Here is an 18,337-nt window from a genome sequence, read left to right on the forward strand (position 1 = left end):
GATAGGGCATGCAGCAGGCGAGGAGGAGGGCCGCATGTGGCCCAAACGTAATGCCTCCTGCAAGTATTCTTTCAAGGCTTTATCCCCTACTGGTGATAAAGAATAGATTCGGCCCTTGGGGATCTGAGCGTCAAGGACCAGATCTATGGGGCAATCGTAGGGTCTGTGTGGAGGTAAACTCTCTGCGGTGCCCTTGTCGAAGACTGACAAAAACTTGTGATAAACTGGAGGTATGTTGGAAAAGACAGCACCAACAATGTGCGAAGTGGAAGAGTGGTGTTCATCAGTCTCGGATAGGGTCAGATGTGCTACTGCACCCAACGCTGCAGCAGGTGTATCGATTACCTCCTCTCCCTCGATAATACAAAATGTTGACAAACTTCGGATTCAAAACAGACCTGGCCAGTACCCCAATTGATTAGCAGGTTATGTTTCTTTAACCAAGGGATGTCGAGAATGGTACCAAACTGAGGGGTGGTTATGAGGTCAAAGGCAAGTGTTTCCCTATGTGTTTCCTGGATGACTACTTCCATGGGAGCAGTCTGTTGTCGAATAGGTCCAGAAGCAAGGGAAGTCCCATCCACAGACTGTACAGGCTCTGGAAACTCCTTGGTAACTAGTGGAAGGTTCAAGGCATAAGCCATTTGTATGTCGATAAAGCAGCCAGTGGCCCCGGAATCAATGATAATCTGAACGGGGTGCATTGTGTCAGGAGTAGGCTTTAATAAGGCGTGGACTGTGACTGGTCTAATAGGCCCAAATGCCGGAGGAGAAAAAGAGGGGGACTGTGGAGAACTCGTCCTGGCCCCCATATTCAGGGACTAGCAGTTGGAAAACCCAGATTCTTTTGCTTTGGGCGGCGTGGACAAGTCTTGACGTAATGTCCATTAAGTCCACAATAAAAGCAAGCATTGTCGGTTCTCCGCCTTTCTCGTTCCGTCATAGTTATAGGGATATGTATTCCACCCACTTGCATGGGTTCGCTGGCTACATCAGGAGGAACCGACAACTGTGTACCTGAGAATCTGACTTCTGCCTTGCGCTCGGTGCGTCGAGCGTCTAACTGGAGTGTTAGGTCAACCAGATCAGAGTACTGAGTCGGCACCACTGCCAAAGCTTCCTTATTGGAGCCACTTAGACCTCTGTAAAACACTACAGCCTTCTTGTTTTCGGGCCAGGATGTTTTTGCCGCTAACTGGTTGAATCGTGTTATGTATTCTATAAGGGTGCTTTTTGCCTGAGAGAGATCTAGTAATTCCAAATCTCTGGATTGAGCTTTGTGTCTGGTGTCACAAACTTTAGACATTTCAGTCACTAGCAGGTCAAAGTCAGAAAGGGCTGGATGATCGTTTTCAAGTAATGGGTTGGCCCATCTGGCGGCGACGCCAGACAAATAGGAAAGCAAAAACGCAGCCTTGGCAGGTGCATCAGGGAACGCTGAAGGTCTACAAAGGAAATGTAATTTACATTGATTCAGAAATGTACGGAATTTCCTGGGGTCTCCCTGGAATCTCTCAGGGTGTGCTAAAGGAAAAGGAGTGGGAGCAATTACTGGTGTGATGATGGAAGGGGTGGCAGAAGGACCAGGGGTTGGAGGTGTGTGGTCCCCAAATTCGTAATCAGGAGGTAGGGGATGGCGAGTACTCTGAAGGGAGTCAAGGCGGTGGTGTAACGCCGTGGTGGCTGCAGCCATATCGGCCCTCAAGGTAGTAACTGCTTGCAGTAGAGCAGCCACCGGGTTCCCAGCCGATGCCTCCATAATCTGAACGACCTGTCGGCTTCACAGTCTGTTATGACTTGATGGTTGTGAAGATTATGGGGCATCTGTCCACAAGTTCCACTCAGAAAGATACAAATAACTTCCTGAGCGATCCTTGTGGCCACAAGTTTTTTGAGTGCCGAAGAACGCCAGGAACCAGCAACACCGGTGACCCCTCGACCGCTGTAAAGCAAGCAATGGGTCAGTACACTGGCAAACAAAACACTGAATAGCGAGGTAACAAATATCAAGGGGCTTACCAAGGGTCTGGGGACGGGAAGAGCACAGATGAGAATGGAGGTGTTCCGTGTGGCTGCAGAGTGTAGCAAGCGGCAGCGGGTAGGTGTAGATTGTTGTAGAAATAGGCACTGCAAGACCTGTATGGAAAGGGTACTCCAAAAGGTAACAGAAGAGGAAATCCGAAAACAGTCCGTTAAGAGTCCCAAGGTCAAAAGACAGCCAAGTTCGTCGAAACCAGGGGTAATCCAAAGGAATCCAAAAACACAGTTCAAAGGTTGTGAAACAGCAGAGCAAAAAAGTATCCAAGGGCTTGACAGAGGAATCCAAGAAGAACAGTCCGTAGTCCAGAATCAAGATGTGGAGACAGGAAGACGCTGAACAGTGCCTGATTGGGTCAGCTGTGAAGCACTGAATGAGCGTTCCCTCTCCGGTTTTGAAGGGGCCTAGGAGTGTCACATGACCCCATCACGTGACTGATGATGTAGCACGTTTCCTTGTCACATGACCCAAGTTTTCAAAAACGCTGCCGGGTCTTCCTGGGGGGCGTGATGAAGCAAAGAAAAGGGCCAATGTCTCCTTCGACTGTCTCCAAGATGCCAGGGCAGCTGCCAACGTTGCAATGGGTGAGTATGACCATAGCGCGTTGGATGCCCTCATGTGTTCTTGTTGTAGAGCCGCTGCCATGCTGCTTGAGGGAGTGAGGACATGAGGTTAGAAGGTGAAGGCAGATCAAGACCTGAGATGGAGGGCTTAGTGGCTGCAAGGGTAAGGTGACCAGTGGATGGTGTAACAGATGCCTACGTCCAGACCCGTTTTCAGGGAGGGGTTTTCAGGGAGCTTACAACAACTGGCCTTCCTCTCCCTGCGGATGTGGCTATCCGGGACTGGGTTGAGTCTGTCCTGGGTGGGGTGGCGTTGCGTCAACGGGCCATGCGAGGTGACCTGCAGTCTTTTCATGAGGAGACTGCACATCATCTCGAATGGCTCGTTGACCGCGTTGACCTACTGGGACAGCTCACCAGGGCTGGATTCCTCCGTTTGCTGGACCTTGTTCCGACCCCCTCCTCAACTGAACCCCCTATGCGCCAGTATTACTCCATGCCATCTTCCCACCCTTGTATAACCTGGGTACCCTGTGGAGCTGCCTCTGACCCTGCGGCCAGGCTGGTGGAGGACACATCCCTGCCACAGTCGGGAGTCGGACGTTCAGCAGGGGTGGCCACATCAACAACTGCACCCCAGCCGGAGGAGGATGTGCAGGCAGCAAGAGCCAGTGCACAGGCAGAGGCACAGCAGCAGCAGCAACAAGGTGGGAGCCATGATGGCTCTAGGCCTTCGTCATCAGAGGGGCAGGCATTGGCCAAAGGGCAGGAGGACCCAGGACTGGAAGTGTCTTCCGTGTGGCAGCGGTTAGGCCATGCTATAGATGCGGAGCGGCAGCGGGCAGAAGAGGCACGGCTCACGATGGTCAGGGCGGAGAACTCCATGCGGAGGGCCCTGAAGCGGGCCGAGTGCCTCGAGGCAATTCGCAGGGAGTTGGAGGAGAACATGTCATCGTCCCTGCGAACCCTGGGGGCCATGGAAGAGGACCGCCTCCAGGACATTGCGCAGGAGTTCGATGATGCCCTGGCCCGGGACATCCAAAAGTGAGCCGTCGGACTAGCCCGCTGCCATTGTAATTAGTTTTTAGAGTTAGGTTTCCTTTTTGTTTTCCTTTTATTTATGGTCAATGGACAATGCCACACACATTTGTATATAGTTATATTATTAGGTAGTTTCTTAGGTAGGTTTCATTTGTTTAGTTGGGCTCATGGACCCTTTACATCGTTGGACAATGGATTGATTTATTTTTGGGATTTTTGCACATGGATTAATGGATTTTTATTTTGGACGATGGATTTTATATAGTTACATCATGGATTCATTTGGATTTTTTTTTTCATTATGGACATGGAGGGTGTCCAGTCAATTGGTCGAAAAAAAACTGGTCGACTGCAATTTGGTCGACGCAATTTGGTCGAAAACCAAATGGTCGAATTTTTTTTTTATTTATATATTTATTTTTCGGGTTTTCGTTTAGTAAAAAAAGGGGTTTTTAGAGAAAAAAGGGGGGTTGGGAGGGGGGCCCCCAAAAAAATAAAAAAAAGGGTTAAAATAAAAAAATAAAAAAATTTGACCATTTGGTTTTCGATCAAATTGGTTCGACCATTTGTCTGGTCGACCAATTTTTTTCGACCAAATGTCTGGCAACCGACATGGAGTAATGGTTATTTTTTTTCAGGACAATGTATTCTAAATAGTTGGACTATGGATTGATTTCGCATTTTTATTTATCATTATGAACATGAAACAATGGATATCTTTTTTTGACCTTTTTTTGGGTTTGCGTTGGTGGAGGGAGAGTTTGGACTGTTTTTCTTTCAAATTATTTTGCATTGCTTATCATTTTCATTCACTCATCTTTTTCACATGCTTTTCATTTCATGTTTGATATTTTGGTATGCTTTCATTTCATTTATTTATTTATGTACATAATACATTTTCATATTTTAGTTCCATGTGTGGGATTTGCTCATTGGGTTGATGCATGTGAAATTGTGGGTTCACACAAGCAATGCCAACCAGTGTATGTGTGTGATGGACATCTGTTGATGTACATAGTTGAGTTTTGGTTTGTGTCTTGAGATAGGCATGTCAGTGTGGGGTGGATTGGGAAATCATTGCGTCTCAAGAATGGGGTGGCGTGATGTGGTATTTTTTGGTGTAGAAGTGGGCCATGACTGTGCATCTTTATTTCGTGTAGGGGGGGACATGAGTGGGACATGAGTGGGGGCCTGCTGGCAGGTGCCCCTGACTGCTGGGGTTTGGGGGTGCAGGGGGACATGAGTGGGGGCCTGCTGGCAGGTGCCCTGCACTGCTGGGGGGTGGGGGTGCAGGGGGACATGAGTGGGGGCATGCTGGCATGTGCCCTCCACTGCTGGGGGTGGGGGTGCAGGGGGACATGAGTGGGACATGAATGGGGGCATGCTGGCAGGTGCCCTGCACTGCTGGGGGTGCAGGGGGACATGAGTGGGACATGAGTGGGGGCCTGCTGGCAGATGCCCTGCACTGCTGGAGGGTGGGGGTGCAGGGGGACATGAGTGGGACATGAGTGGGGGCCTAGTGGCAGGTGCCCTGCCCTGCTGGGGGGTGGGGGTGCAGGGTGACATGTGTGGGGGCCTGCTAGCAGGTGCCCTGCACTGCTGGGGGTTGGGGGTGCAGGGGGACATGAGTGGGGGCCTGCTGGCAGGTGCCTTGCACTGCTGGGGGGTGGGGGTGCAGGGGGACATGAGTGGGACATGAGTGGGGGCCTGCTGGCAGGTGCCCTGCACTGCTGGGGGGTGGGGGTGCAGGGGGACATGAGTGGGACATGAGTGGGAGCCTGCTGGCAGGTGCCCTGCACTGCTGGGGGGTGGGGGTGCAGGGGGACATGAGTGGGACATGAGTCGGGGCCTGCTGGCAGGTGCCCTGCACTGCTGGGGTTTGGGGGTGCAGGGGGACATGAGTGGAGGCCTGCTGGCAGGTGCCCTGCACTGCTGGGGGGTAGGGGTGCAGGGGGACATGAGTGGGGGCATGCTGGCATGTGCCCTGCACTGCTGGGGGTGGGGGTGCAGGGGGACATGAGTGGGGGCATGCTGGCAGGTGCCCTGCACTGCTGGGGGTGCAGGGGGACATGAGTGGGACATGAGTGGGGGCCTACTGGCAGATGCCCTGCACTGCTGGGGGGTGGGGGTGCAGGGGGACATGTGTGGGGGCCTGCTAGCAGGTGCCCTGCACTGCTGGGGGGTGGGGGTGCAGGGGGACATGAGTGGGGGCCTGCTGGCAGGTGCCTTGCACTGCTGGGGGGTGGGGGTGCAGGGGGACATGAGTGGGACATGCGTGGGGGCCTGCTGGCAGGTGCCCTGCACTGCTGTGGGGTGGGGGTGCAGGGGGACATGAGTGGGACATGAGTGGGGGCCTGCTGGCAGGTGCCCTGCACTGCTGGGGGGTGGGGGTGCAGGGGGACATGAGTGGGACATGAGTGGGGGCCTGCTGGCAGGTGCCCTGCACTGCTGGGGGGTGGGGGTGCAGGGGGACATGATTGGGGGCCTGCTGGCAGGTGCCCCTGACTGCTGGGGGTTGGGGGTGCAAATGGACATGAGTGGGGGCCTGCTGGCAGGTGCCCCTGACTGCTGGGGGGTGGGGGTGCAAAGGGACATGAGTGGGGAACTGCTGGCAGGTGCCCCTGACTGCTGGGGGGTGGGGGTGCAAAGGGACATGAGTGGGTGATCAGTAGTGCAAGCTGACATGTGGCTTGGCTGGGGGGCAGGCCCATGGTAGATGGGCTGCCTGTGGGACATGACCAGGGGTGCAGGGTAGTCCCCTGTGGTATGGGCTGCCTGCAGGGGCCGTGGAGGGTGTAGAGGGAACACCTGGGAGGACCCACACTGCCAATTCATGTGTAGGACTCCCCGCGCACCCCCGAAATTCAGTACACCACTCTGACAGCAAAATCACATGTGAAACTTCCCGCGCACCCCAGTTATACACATACCCTGCTTGCACAGGGCCAATCGCGTGTGAAACTTCCCGCGAACACCAGTAATACACGTACCCCACTCGCACAGGCCCTTTCGCGTGTGAAAGTTCCCACGAACCCCAGTAATACACGTACCCCACTCGCACAGGCCCTTTCGCGTGTGAAACTTCACGCAAATCCCAGTAATACTCATACCCCACTCACACAGGCCCTTTCATGTGTGAAACTTCACGCGAACCCCAGTAATACACGTACCCCACTCGCACAGGCCCTTTCGTGTGTGAAACTTCCCGCGAACCTCAGTTATACACGTACCCCACTCACACAGGGCCAATCGCGTGTGAAACGTCCCACGAACCCCAGTTATACACGTACCCCTCTCGCACAGGCCCTTTCGTGTGTGAAACTTCTCGTGAACCCCTGTAATACGCGTACCCTGCTCCAATCATGTGTGAAACTTCCCGCGAACCCCAGTTATACATGTACCCGACTCGCACAGGCCCTTTCGCGTGTGAAACTTCCTGTGTACCCCTGAAATACACGTACCCAGATCCAATCGCGTGTGAGACTTCCCGCGAACCCCAGTAATACATGTAGTCTGCTCCAATCGCGTGTGAAACTTCCCGCGAACCCCTGTAATACACGTACCCTGCTCCAATCCCGTGTGAAACTTCCCGCGAAACCCAGTTATATACGAACCCCACTCGCACAGGCCCTTTCGCGTGTGAAACTTCCCGCGCACCCCCGAAATACACGTACCCGAATCCAATCGTGTGTGAGACTTCACGCGAACCCCAATTATACACGTACCCCGCTCGCACACGGCCTATCGCCTGTGAAACTTCACGCGAACCCCAGTAGTACACGTTCCCTGCTTGCCGTTTGCTGTTTGGCAGCCCTGTAAACTGGTCCAGGGTTAGCGAAGCCCTTTGCGCTGAATTGGAGATTTTGATGGCTTTTCCTTGCGCAAGGGCGTTCTTGGGGGCGTAACTGGCGCTGCCGCAGGGTCGCTGCGCCACTCTGTGCCACGGCTGGTTTTGGAGGCTAAAATCCATGAATACGCTGTGCGCAGAAATCGATTTTAGCGCACGCGGCTGGCGCAGACATTCGCACGCGCACACTGTGCGCCAGCCGCGTGCGCCACTTGTGCGCGAAATTCTATGAATTACCCCTTAAGTTCCACAGGGACACTGGATCACTTTTCTTTGGTAAAGCCACACATGATGAGGTAAGACTTCAGACCCAAGGTCACTCTTCGAACAGCTCACTATATCTTTTCAAACTGGTCACTAGGTGTCACTAGTAAAACCTGCTTTTTATATTTCACATAAGGAAAACACTGCTTCAGAATATATGCTCCTACGAGTAGCAATGCTGGAGTTTTGATTCATTCCCCACAATTCTAGAATGAGCAGGAACCAAGTGAAACAACACCAATTAACCTCTTATTATTCACCTACATCCTGAATATTGATGCTCAGCACTTGGGGAGTATTTGCAATAACTTCACTTTAGAGACATATGGAAAGAGGGGATGCTGGATGGGTCAAGGGCTAATGTACTCGGGGCAAGTCCGGCCAGGGCGTAACCTAGAAGGTATAGGTCAAGTGACAGCAAAGCGCTACTACAGGTCCTTCCCGGAGGGAAGGAACTTACTGGGTCCCCAGCGATCAGGAGAGCCTTTCTTTCTCCTCTGCTCTTTAGACACTGGCTCTATTCTCGAACCAATCTGCAAGTTTGTGGATTATTTTTTGAAACCCCTGAGTCAGGAGACACCTACGGGACACGATGGCTACTATCTCCATCTTTGAAAATCAGCCCTTTGTTCCCACAGAAGAATCACTAGTAACAATGGACATCACTGGCTTATATACTAGCATCCCACAAGATTCTGCCATTGAATGCATTAGACAGCACCTTACACACAACATGAAACAGACTCGAGTACCTACTAACTTTATAGTAGAACTACTTGAACTGGCCCTCCGTAACAACTTTTTCACATTTGATGAGACCTTTTACCTTCAAGTGAGCGGTACCGCTATGGGTGCCGCATTCGCACCCAGCCTGGCAGTAATTTTCATGTCAGAATATGAACAACAGTTCATTCTTCACACCAACAATCCTTTCCGTGACAAAATCTCACGGTGGTTCCGCTATATTGACGATATCATCTTCATTTGGCAGGAGAATGGAACCTCTTTGGATAACTTTTTGAAATGGGCGAATGATCAAACCAGTGAAATTCAGTTTACTTGGGAGAAAATCAACCAAAGTATTAACTTTTTGGATTTAACCATTTCGGTCAAGGAGAACAAATGAATCTGCTCCCTGTTTAGAAAGGAAACTGACCGCAATACTCGCCTTCATTATAGGAGTTTTCACCCCAATAACCTTAGAAACAACCTACCATTCGGACAATTCTTAAGGTTAAGACGTTACTGCACAGAGTTGGAACAATATAAGGCGAATGCATCTGTACTACAGACAAAACTGCGAAATAGAGGATACCCCAAAAAACTGGTCAATAACACAAGGAAAAGAGTCCAGTATATACCACGAGAAACCCTCCTCTCACCAAGAACACAGAATCCGGACACGGGACAACAGATGACATGTATGACCACCTTTGGCCCTGACACCACTCATGTAAAGGCCATTATTAAGAAATTCTGGCCCCTTATACAAATCAGTCTACCTGATGAACCATTACCACGGATGGCACTGAAACAGGGAAAAAATTTAAAAGATATACTCACCCATTCCAGACTCAATAAAAAATCACAAAGATCAGAAATTTGGAGTATGCGTGAGATCATGGAACACCATCCATGCGGAGCCTGCAATATGTGCAAACTAACTAAAAGAACTACATCCTTCAAGATTGGGGAACAAGATTGCAGATAAAACACTTCTCGAATTGCAAAACTCCCAACGTCATTTATGTCATTGAATGTCCATGCGGAATGAGATATGTTGGCCAGACCAAACGACAAGTTAACAAACGGATAGGGGAACACAGGTCACGTATCCGGTGCAGGGTACACACAGCACCCCTAGTTTCACACTACATTGAACATCAACATGGAGTAGATGACATGAAGTGGTGGGTTGTCAATACCATTCTCAATAATACCAACACCACCAATGCACTTAACCACAAAGAAGCATGGTGGATTTTTAAACTAAAAGCAACCACTAGAGGCCTCAATGAGGCGGTGCCGATGAACTATAGCTAAAGCTTACCTTCCCCCAGACCACCGCTACAATTAAAGTATACACCTAAAGGGTCAATGTAGCTTTACAGAATACACCTACTTTGCTTAATGTGCTACTTTATTACTTGCCTTACGCTAGTCCATTCCTCGGCTCTCATTTTTTGCACTCAGTGTATTAAATGCATTTAATGACAAAATGACAACAATATATGAGGATTTAGACTCTAGGCATCTGTCTTTGTAACCCCTGATGTCCTTTTGCCGCCTGTACATTTGTGTACATTTTTTTTGTACATCCTTCTGTGACCCATATACGCTTTGATACAACCTTATGTACATGCAAGATGCATGTTGCATAACTGTTTGAGTCTTCTACAATATTCAACCACTGTTTTGTAGAACACAGTGCACACCGATTTCATACATCAGTGTCTTCTGATTTTACCCATACACTTACGGCACAACACTCCGGCCGAACCGAAGAGTTGGCCGCCCGACATTTAATTTAATTTTCTATTTTTACATCGTCCTCCCTGATCTACAGCCACACATTAAGATGGCCCACAATATGCGCTCGCTATTTGCAATAGGCCGCTGTCTGTACCCCTTCAGATTAGACTCCACGAACAACATAAGTGTCCTCCATAGCCTCCATGTCAACCACAATGTCGACACTTCTGAGCATGTGCGTAACGAGGTACACATTACAGCTGCACATGCGCAGATGCGAGTGACTACGCTTCTGCACATGCGCATTGCCCTCTGGTACACAGCTCCTTCTGTCAATATCAGTTCGAGTGCAGCATTCATGGCTGCCACAGCGAACTGCAGATGCTCCATCAGCGGGACCGCGTCTAATTCAGGTAACAATGATGCCTCTTCTACATAGGACCTTTGCCACCTCCATACAGTGGCCCAAATTGCACAGGGCCCACAACACGCCACTTTCGACCGGCCCGCCTGCTGATTCTCGTTTCTTCTTCTGTTTTCTTCTTTCCTTCTTTGTTTAGTGGGTTACTTCGCATCCACTATCGAGGTGTATGCAGCCGCTTCATCTGTCTGCAATCTGTAGTTGACAGCACGTAGCTACCCCTCACTGCCAGCATCTCAGCACTGGCCCACAGCGTTCTTACACGCTTCCAGGACACCTCCATAATTAACCGACCTAGAAGAACAGGTAATTTGTAGCTTAACATCTGGGGACTGGATCATTTTGGTGGTGAATCTGCACACTCTGAACCAGAAAATATTTTTATACTTGTATTCATATTTGGTACTCATCCAGGCTGCATACTGGATAAAACCATTTACATGTTCCTATCTCTCTCTTAGGAACATACCAGCGTTTGCTCCCCAGACCCTACACCAAGGCCATTTTTTCACTGTTCAGCAACAGTGGAAGTTGAACCTCACCTTCAACCTTAATCCATTCAGGTCAGTCTCTGGCTAGCACAAGCCACAAGTTTGAGTATTCTTTTTAACTCTCTCCAACAGCCGGGGGGCGTTTCAATTTTAATTAAACTGTCCTTTGTTTTTATGACATGCAAATATCCCGTTGTGCTTTTTGTAACAACACTATCTTGTCTTTATTACACTAAAACCATCCTCACTTGATTCCTCCTTGTAGGGAGACTGGGTTTTCACCCTTGAAGAAGGCGTTTTTCGCCGAAACGTCACGGGACCACACACCATCTGGCTCAGATATGCCTGTCCCCACACACCATCTGATCAATATCTAGACGTAGGCCAAAGACTTGGTTACCTCCCTCAAGAACGTAACACACCTTGGAAACAACTACCAGGATGCTCTTTGTAAAAACCTAATTCTGGTTTACTATTCACCGTTGCATGACCTATGTGATCATAATTGCTGTAACAATTGCCCTGCTCTTATGTTCATGCACTAGCAATTCTAGGACCATGTACAAATAACTTGAAAAGTGTGTCTGAAATTTGCTTTTTGTTTTGTTCGATTTTCAATATGTTTGCCAACTTGAAGGCAAGTGTTGTTCATAAAAACTCATAAAAATTACTAAATACTAAGGGAAACAACTGAACCCCTATTTCCTCTTGTGCTTTGACCTTAGTCAAATAAATAAGCTAAAAGTCAACCTTGAGATTCTTCTTTTTGTATTTATACCTCGGCTAATCATGAGTATACAATGTTTTTGATATTCAGCATGTCGATTGAGATAATCTTTGCAGAAAATTAAAATGCAAATTGAAGTAAATATATGTGGCGGGACGCCAGCATTTTGTTTCAAAACTTTAAACACTGCAGGACAAGGTGAAGTGAATTATTATTATTATTATTATTATTATTAAATTATTAAGGGCAGCAGTGGCAACCTTCCCTTTCCTTATAGTTACCAGGCAGGGGAGCCGACTTATGAATTTCCCGGGGGGGGGGCAAATACAGGAAGTGACATCACTGGCAGTTATAGGACCGCAAATGTACATGTAGTCGCCAACTTGGGGCAACGGCGCGTGGGGGGGTGGAGCCGTGCGCAGCGCAGAACAGTGGAAACATTGGCTAGCATGTACTGCATATACTAAAATAAGAAGGAGATTTAAGCCTTCAAGTTGCATTCCAGTAGGCCATCACTGCCCCTACTCCACCCCTCTATAATCATCCAGGTTGTAGTAGCCCTCAAAAGGCAGAGCAACACAACTAGGATGGGAGAACGAAATGCCGTCCCATCCTGTGAGTGTGTCAAACATCAGAGCAAAGACTGTGCGTGTGCCTCCTACCTTGGAGCACAATCTCACTAATTTGGTGAAAATCTCGCAAGTGGGTGCATGGGAATCCCCTGTGTGTGTGTGGGCTGCAGCACCCGGATCAAATGCTCACTTCTTCAGTGTGAAACTCTGGCCAAGGCTCTTTGGGCAAGCATTCAGGATGGGTCTCACACCTATAAACAGTGTGATATATTGAGTGGGCACCTCACTCCTTGGAGCATAGTATCAACCGTTGCTGGTAATCTCACAACTGAATGTACAGTTTCACTCTTGGTCATCTCAGTGACCCCATGTATATTAATGAAGTCAGTCTCCCATCTGGGAAGACAATTATATTTCTGTTAAAACACTCTGAATTGTCACTCCAGTTTTCTCAATCTATAGATCCATACCATATCCATTCAATGTGTGTGCAGGGGTGATAATTTGTGCCTGAGAGAGCTCATTCTTTCATTCAGGAGAAATACAGGGGTAACAACCCCCTGTATGTGGGATCAGGTTCATTTTGCCCCATGGCCCCTCCAGAAGGAGTGAGCAGGTTTTAAGACCATGCTGCTTCTGCTATCCGACAGGCTCAAGCCTTCTATCCCTTGCCCCATCACGGCTACCAACATCCTGAGCGGCAGCTTATGGACAGCAGGCAGCTCCGGACATGCCTGTTGCCGTTTGAATGTAGACAGATCTACTAGTTAGACACTGGGAGAGAGCCAGGAATCCACATTGGTGGTGAAGAAGCACTCAACATACAGAACACAATGGTATAGTGTTGCAGTCCTGCTGAGAGATGACAATTCTGAGCATGAGAGCAGTAGGCTGGATCAGTGCTGCCCCATAAAAGGTGTAGAAGCCTCTGTCCCAAGTGGCAGTACTGTCCCAACGGTGAGAATTGTAGTATTTTCACATTAACTATGCTTAAGAACTTTGGGTAGTACATGCATTATAAATAACCAATTAAAATAAAAAGAAATACATCTGTTGAGAAGTGCTGGGGCCTTGTCAATAAGAGTGTATCAGCTCAACTGAGAAGTGCTGATGTTGTCTGATCAAAAGTATAGCAGCCCCACTAAGATGAACTAGCATTGCCTCAACAAAAGCATATTATTATCGCTGAGAAGATTCAACAATTATAGAAGCCCCGTTACAGCAGTACTATCCCATCAAGACTATAGCGAGCTAACTGAGGCGTACCAGCATTGCCCCATTTCAAATATGGCAGCTCTACTAGAAGGTGCTGGCTCATACACCTCCGCTCCCCACCCATAGCATTCACCCTCACCACGTGCACACTCAGAGACATGCAAACAGTCTCATTTGCCCTTTCACTGCCCCTGCCCCCTCCCTCGCTTTGCATCTGTACCTCCATTTCTAAAAATCCTTCTGGGTTGGGTGTACCTCTACATCTGTTCACCCCTCTTGCCAAGAGGGGTGCACAGATGTACAAATACACCAAACCCAAAACGATGTTTAGAAATTGAGGGACAGACTTGTTTTGCATCTGTGCCACCATTTCTAAAAATCGTTTTGGTTTGGGTGTACCTCTACATCTGTGCACCCCTCTTGCCAACAGGGGTGCACAGATATACAAATACACCAAACCCAAAACGATTTTTAGAAATTGAGGGACAGACTTGTTTTGCATATGTGCCTCCATTTATAAAAATCGTTTTGGGTTGGGTGTACCTCTACATCTGTGCATGTAGAAGTATACCCAACCCAAAACGATTTTTAGAAATTGAGGGACAGATGCAAAGCAAGAGCCTCTCGCTTTGCATCTGTCCCACAATTTCTAAACATCGTTTTTCCGCGGCTTTTACCCGGGCCGCCAGAGAGAGACACAGTGTGGATGGAACAAAGGGCCTTCCGTACTCCGTCTCTCAGCACCGACTTCATTCTGCAGGGGGGGGTGCGGGCCCCGCAGCCCCCCGTACTCGGCGCCCCTGTTGCCAGGTGTGGAGGGCTCCGGTTCACAGGACATGCAGCAACTGCGGCAGTGTGGCAGTGTGGCATATCTTCTTCCTCAGTCCTCCCTGCTTCCTCCGCTTTGCCTCTGAAGCAGCTGCCTCGTAGTCCAAGGTGGTCTGCAGCTTAGCAGGGAACACAGTGGCCTCCGCGGGGTCCTCGCGACAGCAGTCCAGTCTGCCTGCAGGATAGGATGGGACACAACATGCCGTCAGGGCAACTGGATGCAGGAGCAGGCTCCTTCAATGAGGGTCTGAAAATCACAGCGTGACACAGTCGCAGGCTTCTGTGGAAGGGGCGTGAAAGGCATGCCAAACCAGGGGGGCTTTGGGAATATACCAAGGGGAAGTACAGGAGGCTGCAAGAAGGATGTACTAAATACCAAACCTATGGGGAGGGTGCAATAACTATATGTTGTCAACTTAAGTATATGACTGGAAAGCTTGTTAAAAACAGTGAGTCTGGATTAAAATAATCAAAAGCTGTACATGAGTTGCACAATGTCTAATAATAAAATAAAGTGAAATAATTAAGTAAAACAATTATACATGCCAGGCACACCTCCGGGACAGTATCAAATCATGGGAGGGGGCATTCTCCGCCTCTTGGAGGTGCCAGGAAGTCTGAAAAACAACTCGATGTAAAGTATAGGTTTACAATAGGTAGTAGGAAGATTGGGTTGCAACATGAGAGTTCCATTTGAGCGGAAACATAAGCAAACACAGGGCACGGGTGGGGGCCGAGGAGACTAGGTGGCTCTAAGGTATCGGTTCTGGTTTGTTGACAGTTCCAGCTGTGATGAGTCTTTGTCCATTGAAACACATTTCTGTCCATTCAAAGACATTGCTGTCCATATAGTTCAGTCTACATTTAAAGCACACTAGTTCTCATCATTCCACAAAGTGACAACACAGCTATTGCTGCCCACATAAATGGATCCTTTGTCACCTGCTGTTAGGACAGGTATTCTCTGAATGTAGTTTTAGACTGCCCATACTGATGCACTGCAGCATGACCGGCCTGCAGCATGGCTGGCCTAACACGTTCGGGGCCGCAGGGCACTGCCTCTGTTTGACTGCCCATACTGCTACACTGCAGCATGACCGGCCTATCAAGGCCTGTGGCCTGCAGGGCACTGCCTCTGTGTGACTGACCATACTGATGCACTGCAGCATGACCGGCCTATCAAGGTCTGGGGCCGCAGGGCACTGCCTCTGTGTGACTGCCCATACTGATGCACTGCAGCATGACCGGCCTGCAGCATGGCTGGCCTAACACGTTCGGGGCCGCAGGGCACTGCCTCTGTGTGACTGTCTATACTGCTACACTGCAGCATGACCGGCCTATCAAGGCCTGTGGCCTGCAGGGCACTGCCTCTGTGTGACTGTCTATACTGCTACACTGCAGCATGACCGGCCTATCAAGGCCTGTGGCCTGCAGGGCACTGCCTCTGTGTGACTGTCTATACTGATGCACTGCAGCTTGACCGGCCTATCAAGGTCTGGGGCCGCAGGGCACTGCCTCTGTGTGACTGTCTATACTGCTACACTGCAGCATGACCGGCCTATCAAGGCCTGTGGCCTGCAGGGCACTGCCTCTGTGTGACTGTCTATACTGATGCACTGCAGCATGACCGGCCTATCAAGGTCTGGGGCCGCAGGGCACTGCCTCTGTGTGACTGTCTATACTGATACACTGCAGCATGACCGTCCTGTCAAGGTCTGGGGCCATCAGGGCACTGCCTCTGTGTGACTGTCTATACTGATACACTTAGCATGACCGTCCTGTCAAGGTCTGGGGCCCTCAGGGCACTGCCTCTGTGTGACTGTCTATACTGATACAATGCAGCGTGACCGGCCTATCAAGGTCTGGGGCCCTCAGGGCACTGCCTCTGTGTGACTGCCCATATTGATGCACTGCAGAGTGACCGGCCTAACAAGGTCTGGGGCCCTCAGGGCACTGCCTCTGTGTGACTGCCCATACTGATGCACTGCAGCGTGACCGGCCTAACAAGGTCTGGGGCCCTCAGGGCACTGCCTCTGTGTGACTGTCTATACTGATACACTGCAGCATGACCGTCCTGTCAAGGTCTGGGGCCCTCAGGGTACTGCCTCTGTGTGACTGCCCATACTGATGTACTGCATCATGACCGGCCTATCAAGATCTGCGGCCTTCATCACGGCCCAGGATCGCTGAACCTGAGGGCTCGGCTCCTGCAGCCCTAGAGTTTGGAGGGTATGAGTTACCAGCGGACTGCAGTGAAATCCTCACCAGGGCCAGGGTGTTGTCGACCTTGAAGTGCTACGGTCACAAGTCGAAGCGTTTCGCTGCATGGTGCCAGTCACTGAACGATTACCCCTGTGGGGCCATGTGGGTTCACAGCCCCATTGATCCTTCCGGACTTGCTATGCTTGGCCAAGGCCGGACTGGCTCATGCAGCGATCAAGGGCAAGGTAAGAGTAGGCACCCCATCAATTGTGTGATCTACAGGCAGGATGGGTTGGGACAGATAGCTGTGTATTGGCATGTCAGTGGTGCCAGAGGAGAGGTGAAGAGTAATTAGTACCCAGACTTGCCCTGAGATCTCCCTACTACCCAGACATCCAAGCTCTCCCACAGACCTCCAGTCTCACCAAGGTGTATAGTTCAGCAGGTGGCTAACACTGGCAGAGTAACCTTGGTGATGAGCCGGCAAAGCTTGCCGGACAACGTACGGACTTGGTTGTGGATATCAGCCAGCCGGAGTCACAGGTGGAGGAGCTCTTTCACTGGGAGCACAGCAGTGTCAATAGCAGGACACAGCACTGATTTAACTCTTTCTTTCCATTACCTAAATGCAGCCTATCCATCAGGCTGGATCACTGGTAATTTGAGAAAGATCACAGAGAGGAAAATAACTTTCTCCCAAGAAAACATTCCTGGGAAAAATAAAGAGAAAAAAACTCCAAAAAAATGAAACCCTGAAACTGATGTGATTCTAACCCAAAAAGGTAAAAGAAATAAGAAACAAAAATGCAATGGGCACTGCAAGAGATGTAAGCAAGATACAGCACTTTGAGATGCACTGAAGTGTTACTCGGGGCTCCTTATACAGTGATTAGTGACCTGGAAATGAAAGGAAGGACAGGAATTTCAGAAACACAAAATATTGGATTTGGAGCTGGCAGCGATGGAAATCAGATCCTACCAACTTGGAATGGAATGAACAGACGGTCCACCTCTCATCTTTGAGAGGTCTAGAATCCTTCCAAAAACAGGTCCCCTGTATAATGAGACCAGCGGAGTAGCTGAAGAAGTGGACACAGAACATATGTTGGTTCTCCTTGGAAAAGGAGATTTTACGGTCCACGGTTGCAGCTGCAGGTGCAGTCACCATCTTGGTAAAACCACACAGACACAGGGCCATAGGTGCGGGCACGTAGGGATCAGCAGACGGGTCATGAAAGGGATGCAGACCTACATCTCCAAAAAGCATATAGAGACCAGGTAGCATGGTTCCATCTGTGAGGTCTGGCAGCGTGCTCTGCCTTGAGGCCTGGGCAACCAAGGACATCTGTGCAAAAGGCTTGCATGAGGCAAAGGGTGTAACCTAAAGAAACAGGTTCTCAGGAATTACCTGAAACAGGATAAGCTTTCCAGGGCACACGGAAAAGGGCCACAAAAAAGGTGGATATCAGGAATGGCCTTGACTTCACATTCTGGGACACCTTTTGCATCAACAGGAGGATGAGGATTAAGCCTACAAGACAAAAATAGGTCAGGAACCACTGGCTATAAGATTGAGACATGTACAACAGGATGTACCCACCAAGTAGGGGGACATCTGAAATGAACAGCCTGAGGCTTGACAATACGTTCTACAGC

Source organism: Ambystoma mexicanum, chromosome 8 (genome assembly GCF_040938575.1).
Source record: "Ambystoma mexicanum isolate Mex_15411 chromosome 8, UKY_AmexF1_1, whole genome shotgun sequence".
NCBI lineage: Eukaryota > Metazoa > Chordata > Amphibia > Caudata > Ambystomatidae > Ambystoma > Ambystoma mexicanum.